This window comes from Tachyglossus aculeatus, chromosome 2 (assembly GCF_015852505.1).
Source record: "Tachyglossus aculeatus isolate mTacAcu1 chromosome 2, mTacAcu1.pri, whole genome shotgun sequence".
Classification (NCBI taxonomy): Eukaryota; Metazoa; Chordata; class Mammalia; order Monotremata; family Tachyglossidae; genus Tachyglossus; species Tachyglossus aculeatus.
In genome coordinates, this window is record NC_052067.1 from 52172862 (window position 1) to 52180138 (window position 7277).

Below are 7277 nucleotides of genomic sequence, written 5' to 3' on the forward strand. Positions count from 1 at the left end.
GTTTTGGAGGGCTTTCTCTTTGACACCCAGTCACCTGTCATCCAGGCTCCTTAATTTGAACCACATGTCACAATGTAGGTTTCTGCTTGTCTCGTTTTTGTCTGAGTAATGAGCTACCGCAAGGTATTGTTTGTACACTTCTAGTATTACTGCAAGTTGACTTCTAGTCTCTGAATCATTGGCATCAAACCAATCATACTGGCCAAGCCCAGTGTCTTATTAGCTGCCTAGTAGATAAACTTGCCGAGCTGTGTCCATTCATTGCATCCCAGCAGAAAACTGGGCGTCAGTTGTTGAAGACAGAGATGAATGCTGCACTGTTGTTAAGAAGGGAATAGCTCACACTGAACCAAAGCTTCTTATAGTACTAGAGACAAGGAAGCAAAAGGGAAAATCGTGCCAAGCACTATAATCATTAAGCACCACAACAAAGCAAGGGGCTACCATTTTGTGTGTTCAGAGTTGCTGGGATTGGAAAATCAATCAATCGATCAATCAGTCATATTTATTGAGCGCTTACTGTGTGCAGAGGTCTGTGCTTCTGTTTTGACCTATTTGGCTACACACTCTCTCAAAGGTGAACCTAACAATTGGTGTCTTCTTTCTCTGGACTGTGAGCTCCATGTGGGCAGGGAACATGTCTCCCAACTCTGTTATATTGTACTCTCCCAGGTGCTTTGTACAGTGTTCTGCGCACAGTAAGCCCTCGATAAATACCACTGATTGATCGACTGGTTGATTTTGTAGATATTCATTCAATCGTATTTATTGAGTGCTTATTGTGTGCAGAGCACTGTAATATGAAGGACAGCTATCTATACTGGAGATTGTGGTTGGAGTTTCCTGTTAAAACAAGGCTGCTATCTTGTCTTATGCCATCGAGTCAACTCCGACCCATAGCTACGCCACAGCACATCTCTCCCAGAACGCCCCACCTCCGTCTGCGGTCATTCTGGTAGTGGATCCGTAGAGTTTTCCTGGTAAAAATACGGAAGTGGTTTACCATTGCTTCCTTCCATGCAGTAAGCCCAACGTGGGTGAGTTTTGACTTGTAGCAGATTGTCTTCCACTCGCTAGCCACTGGCCGAGCTAGGAATGGAATGGGTAGGCCTCTGCTTGATTCTCCCTCCCATAGCCGAGACTGGTAGAGTACTGGAAACTCTCCAGGTGTGACCCTGAGAGGAAGGCTGCTGTAATGAAGCTTAACTCCTCATCTTCCCTCCCGAACCCTCCCCACCCCCCTCCAATTTCCCCTCACTGTTGGCAATACCACCATTCTCCCTGTCTCATAGCCTTGGTATTATCCTTCACTCATCTCTTTTCTTCAAGTCGCATATTCAGCCAATTGCTGAATTGTGTCGGTTCTCTACTCACAACGTCTGCAGAGTCTGCTCCTGTCTCTCTTCCGGACTGCCACCATACTGGCCCAAGCACTTCTAATAGCCCATCTTCACTACTACATCAGCCTCCTCTCTGACCTATAATGATAAATAATAATAATAATAATGGTATTTGTTAAGCGCTTGCTATGTGCCAAGCACTGTTCTAAGCATTGAGGTAGATACAAGGTGATCAGGTTGTCCCACGTGGGGCTCACAGTCTTAATCCCCATTTTACATTTTACAGGCACAGAGGAGTTATGTGATTTCATTCATTCAATCGTATTTATTGAGCGCTTCCTGTGTGCAGAGCACTGTGCTAAGTGCTTGAAAAACACAAGTAGGCAAGCACTGTTCTAAGCGCTGGGGCAGAGACAAGGTAATCAGGTTGTCCCACGGGGGGCTCACAGTCTTCATCTCCATTTTACAGATGGGTAACTGAGGCACAGAGAAGTGAACTGACTCGCCCAAGGTCATACTGTGGGCAAGTGGTGGAGAAGGGATTTAGAACTCACGTCCTCTGTCCCCCAAGCCCGTGCTCTTTCCACTAAACTACACGGCTTTCCCACCTCGAGCCTCTCCCCTCTCCAATCCGAAAATCACTTTCCTAAAACAGTTCTGTTCATGTCTCCCTGGTCTTCGTAAACCACACTGGTTGTCTGTCTCTCTTCTCATCAAGCAGAAACTCTTCTCGTTGGTCTTGAAGCTCGCAACCTCCCGTCTCCCATCTCTTTACTTCATCATCATCATCATCAATCGTATTTATTGAGCGCTTACTGTGTGCAGAGCACTGTGCTAAGCGCTTGGGAAGTACAAGTTGGCAACATATAGAGACAGTCCCTACCCAACAGTGGACTCACAGTCTAAAATTTACTTACATTCACTGCCCTTCTATAGCACCGTGTTCACTTATTTCTGTTCTCTGTTTCCCCCTTCTAGACTGTGAGCCCACTGTTGGGTAGGGACTGTCTCTATATGTTGCCAGCTTGTACTTCCCAAGCGCTTAGTACAGTGCTCTGCACACAGTAAGAGCTCAATAAATACGATTGATTGATTGATTGATTATTTCTTTCCCCTTAAGTCAACCAATTCACTGGGCCTTGCTTTCATCCCCCTCACCACTGACCTCTTGCTCTCACCCTCCCTCCTTCGTGCCTGGAATCTCCTCCCCTCTCATATGTGGCAAACCACCAGAGGAGCAGTGTGGCCTAGTAGATAGAGAGAGGGCCTGGGCGTCAGAAGGACCTGAGTTTTAATCCTGCCCTTCCACTTGTCTGTTGCGTCTGTTAAGTGACCTGGAGAAAGTCACTTAACTTCTATGGCCTCAGTTAGCTCCTCTGTAAAATGGGGATTAAGATGTGACCCCTATGTGGGATACCTGTTTACCTCGTATCTACCTCAGTGCTTAGAATAATGTTTGGTGCATAGTTAGCTCTTAACAGATACCACAATTATGATTATTATTAGTGTATCTATCCCAGCGCTTAGTACAGTGCCTGGCACATAGTACGTGTTTAACAATTACCATTTTAAAAAACCCACCATTTTCCCCAAGCAACATGATATAATGGATAAAGCACGGGCCTAGGAGTCAAAAGACCATGGGTTCTAAAATCCCAGCTCCACCTCATGTCTGCTGTGGGGCTTTGGGCAAGTCACTTGACTTTTCTGTGCCTCAGTTCCTCATCTGTAAAATGGGGGTTAAGACTGTGATCCCCACACAGTCCGGGGGATGTCCAACCCGATTTGCTGGTATCCACCAGCGCCTAGTACAGTGCCTGGCACATAGTAAGTGCTTAACAAATACCACAATTATTATTATCTTCAGAGACCTACTGAATTCATATCTCTTCCAGGACGTTTTCCCTGCCAATCTCTCCTCTCCCCCACCATATCTCCTTCCTGCTATTCCATCACCTCTAAACTTATCCCAACAACACTTACCTACAGTTCTTCAAATTCTGCTGCTTCTTTTACCTTTTAGGGCGCAGAATGGTAGAGACAGCTTCCCCCCAGCCCGATGGGCCTCAAGAGCCCTGGCACCCCCATCCCTTGCCCATCAGGCCCCTCAAGTTGAACGAAGGGGGAAGGGGCATCCGGGTTGCCCCTCCCCAGCAGGAGTGCACCCTGGCATAACTGGGAGGGAAGCCTTCACTGGTTTAATCACCTTGCCCCCTCCTACCTCACCTCGCTACTCTCCTTCTACAGCCCAGCCCACACACTTCGCTCTAAAGCCAACCTTCTCACTGTGCCTCCATCTCATCTGTCACGCCACCGACCCCTCGCCCACGTCCTGTCTCTGGCCTGGAACGCCCTCCCTCCTCAAATCCGACAGACACTTCATTTCCCCTTCTTACTGAGGGCGCTTCTCCTCCAAGAAGCCTTCCCTGACTAAGCCCTCCTCTCCACTTCCCCCACTCCCTTCTGTGCCGCTCTGACTTGCAATCTCTGTTCATCCCCTCTCCCAGCCCCACAGACCTTATATCTGTAATTTATATATATCTGTCTCCCACACTGGGCTGTGAGCTCATTGTGGGCGGGGAATGTATCTGCTTATTACTATAATATTTTCTCCCCCAAGTACTTAGTACAGTGCTTTGCACACAGTAAGCACTCAATAAATAAGATTGAATTAAATACTATTGAATGAATATGTATTTCAGGGAGAGGATTACTGATTTTCTTCACACTTTTGCCCCCCTCCTGGCCTACCTGCTCAACTTCTAGTCCATAAGCTACTTGGGGACAGGGATCATTTTTACATACTCTATTTGACTGTATTCCCCCAGCACTTAGTACAGTGCTCACAGTAAGTGCTCAATGAATACCACCGAATGTTTAAAGGTTGTTCATGTCTACTAATAGTGTAGGAGCATTGTGGGCTACTGGAAAGAGCATGGGCCTGAGCTTTAATAATCCTGGCCCTGCCACTGGCCTGCTGTGTGACTTTGGGTAAATGGCTTAACTTTGCCGGGTCTCTGTTTCCTCATCTGTAAAAAGGCGATCCCAATTCCTTTTTTAACTCCTACTTAGTCTGTGAGCTACATGTGAGACAGGGATCGTGCCTGACCTGATTAACTTGTATCTCCCCGAGCACTTAGACCAGTGCTTGACACATAGTAAGCACTTAATAAATGCCACGTTTACGATTATTATTACGCTCCCAAGCATACGATACTATGCTCTGCTCTGAGCAAGGGCTCAATAAATACTATCGATCGATTGATTGATATCTGCGGAGTTCCCTAAAGATGACTTCATTCTCCAAGAGCTTAATTGTTAGCCGTCTCCACCCTTTGATACGATGGTCATATAGGGTGTATGAGTTTGGAGGATATCAGGTAATGATCTCTCCAGTTTACTATTATCACGGGGCTGCTGTGATAATAATAATGATTAGGGTACTTGTTAAACTCTAACTCTGTGCCAGGAGGCACTGTACTAACCTCTGGTCTGGACATGAGCTCGGTGGATAGATGAGACAGTGATCAGCGTGACGGTGGGAAAAGCACGGGTTTGGGAGGCAGAGTTCATGGGTTCTAATCCCAGTTCCGCTACTTGTCTGCTGTGTGACTTTGGGCAAGTCACTTAACTTCTCTGTGCCTCAGTTACCTCACCTGTAAAATAGGGATTAAGACTGTGAGCCCCACGTGGGACAACCTAATCACCTTGTATCCCCCCAGCACTTAGAATAGTGATTGTCACATAGTAAGTGCTTAACAAATGCCACCATCATCGTCATTATTATTATTATAAAGGGCCTGCTATGATCTGGACATGATTTGTAGAGATCACAGTGAGAGGTTAGAAGAGCCCAATACAGCTCTGAGGATTGCATCTTGTGGAGAAGCATTCATTCATTCATTCAATTGTATTTATTGAGCGCTTACTGTGTGCAGAGCACTGTACTAAGTGCTTGGGAAGTACAAGTACAAGAAGCAGCTTGGCTTAGTGGAAAGAGCCCAGGCTAGAGAGTCAGAGGTCATGGGTTCTATTCCCGGCTCCACCACTTGTCAGCTCTGTGACTTTGGGCAAATCACTTAACTTCTCTGTGCCTCAGTTACCTCACCTGTAAAATAGGGATTAAGACTGTGGGACAAGCCGATTACCTTGTATCTACCCCAGCTCTTAGAACAGTGCTTGGCACATAGTAAGTGCTTAACAAATACCATCATTATTGTTATTATTATTACCTTAATTCATCATTATCAGTGGTATTTATTGAATGCTTATTGTGGGCAGAGCACTGTGCTGAGCTCTTGGATTCACTCAGTCCATTGCATTTCCCGGGCACTTACTGTGTGTACAGCACTGTACTAAGCACTTTCCCCCTTCTAGACTGTGAGCCCGCTGTTGCGTAGGGACCGTCTCTATATGTTGCCAACTTGTACTTCCCAAGCAGTTAGTACAGTGCTCTGCACACAGTAAGTTCTCAATAAATACAATTGAATGCATGAATTGGGAATGTACAATTCAACAATAAACAGACACATTCGCTGCCCACAACGAGTTCACAGTCTAGATTGCACTCAGATTGTACCACACAATGTTCTAAATACCTGTAAATAGCTGTTCAAAGTACAGGAAGCAGCATGACTTATTGGATAAGATCATGGTCCTGGGAGTCAGAAGGACGTGGATTCTAATTCCGGCTCGGGCACTTGTCTGCTGAGTGACCTTGGGTAAGTCACTTCACTTCTCTGTGCCTCAGCTACCTCATCTGTAAAATGGGGATTAAAACTGTGAGCCCCATGTGGGGCAGGGACGGTGTCCAACCCGATTTGCTTGTATCTACCCCGGTGCTTAGAACAGTGCTTGACACATAGTAAATCCTTCACAAATACCATTGTGATTATTATCATTATTAAATATCCTTAAAGTTCACCATACCATCTGCTATCATATGTTGACTGAAAGCAGTGAACTTTAAGCAGTTACAAATTAGTTGCCTGTAAAATGTTAATTGTCCGACACATAATGGAGACTACTCAACCGAACTTTAGAGACAGCAGCCAGGAGTCAGGAATCTCTCCCACCAGACTGTGTCAATTGTTTTCAAACGCTTTTCCCGTGATCCCTTGTTTTCCATTAAAATAATAGTTGGTACAATGGAATTTTTTTGGTGGCGAAGTTTTCGACAACACAGTCATCATGTTGTAGCTGAAATGGCTCTCTGGGGAATTCAGAAACCGCCGCTTTATCCTCTTTGCAGTGCAGAAGGTGCGTTGGAGTTAAACCTTTCTGTCACTAAGAATGTCGTTGAAGAAGGTGATTTCTCTGGTGCCATAAACAGCACCTTTCCTCTAGCGTCGAGATGAATCTGAGGAGGGGGTAAGTCCCCGAAACAGCCCTGCCCACCCTGTTCAGCAAGCCAGCCGGAGCACGCGGAGACTTATTTGGGAAGCTGTGTGGCTTAGGGGAAAGAGCACAGGCCGGGGAGGGTTCTGTGAGGAGCAGCATGGTGTAGTGGTTAGAGCACCGGCCTGGGAATCAGAAAGTAAGCAGCGTGGTCCGGTGGAAAGAGCCCTTGCTTGGGAGTCAGAGGACGTGGGTTCTAATCCCGGCTCCGCCACTTGCCTCCTACCTTGGGCAAGCCGCTTAACTTCTCTGTGCCTCAGTTACCTCATCTGTAAAACGGGGATTAAGACTATGAGCTTCTCGTGGGACAACCTGATTACTGCACCAGCCTCCTTTTTGACCTCCCAACCTCCTGTCCCTCCCCACTTCAGTCTATACTTCATGCAGCTGCCCGGATTATCTTTCTACAGAAACGTTCTGGGCATGTCACCACCGCTCCTCAAAAATCTCCAGTGGTTGCCTATCAACCTCCATATCAAGCAAAAACTCCTCACTATTGGCTTCAAAGCTCTTCATCACGTTGCCCCCTCCTACCTCACC

General features: G+C 46.4%; 1 non-coding gene across 1 annotated transcript; it reads right to left on the minus strand.

Annotated features, from left to right (window-relative positions):
* Positions 1-1047: 1047 nt before the first annotated feature.
* LOC119924706 lies at positions 1048-1185 on the minus strand. The gene has a single exon (XR_005449402.1). It is a non-coding gene; the product is annotated as a small nucleolar RNA SNORA7 (small nucleolar RNA).
* Between the last annotated feature and the right edge of the window lie 6092 nt (positions 1186-7277).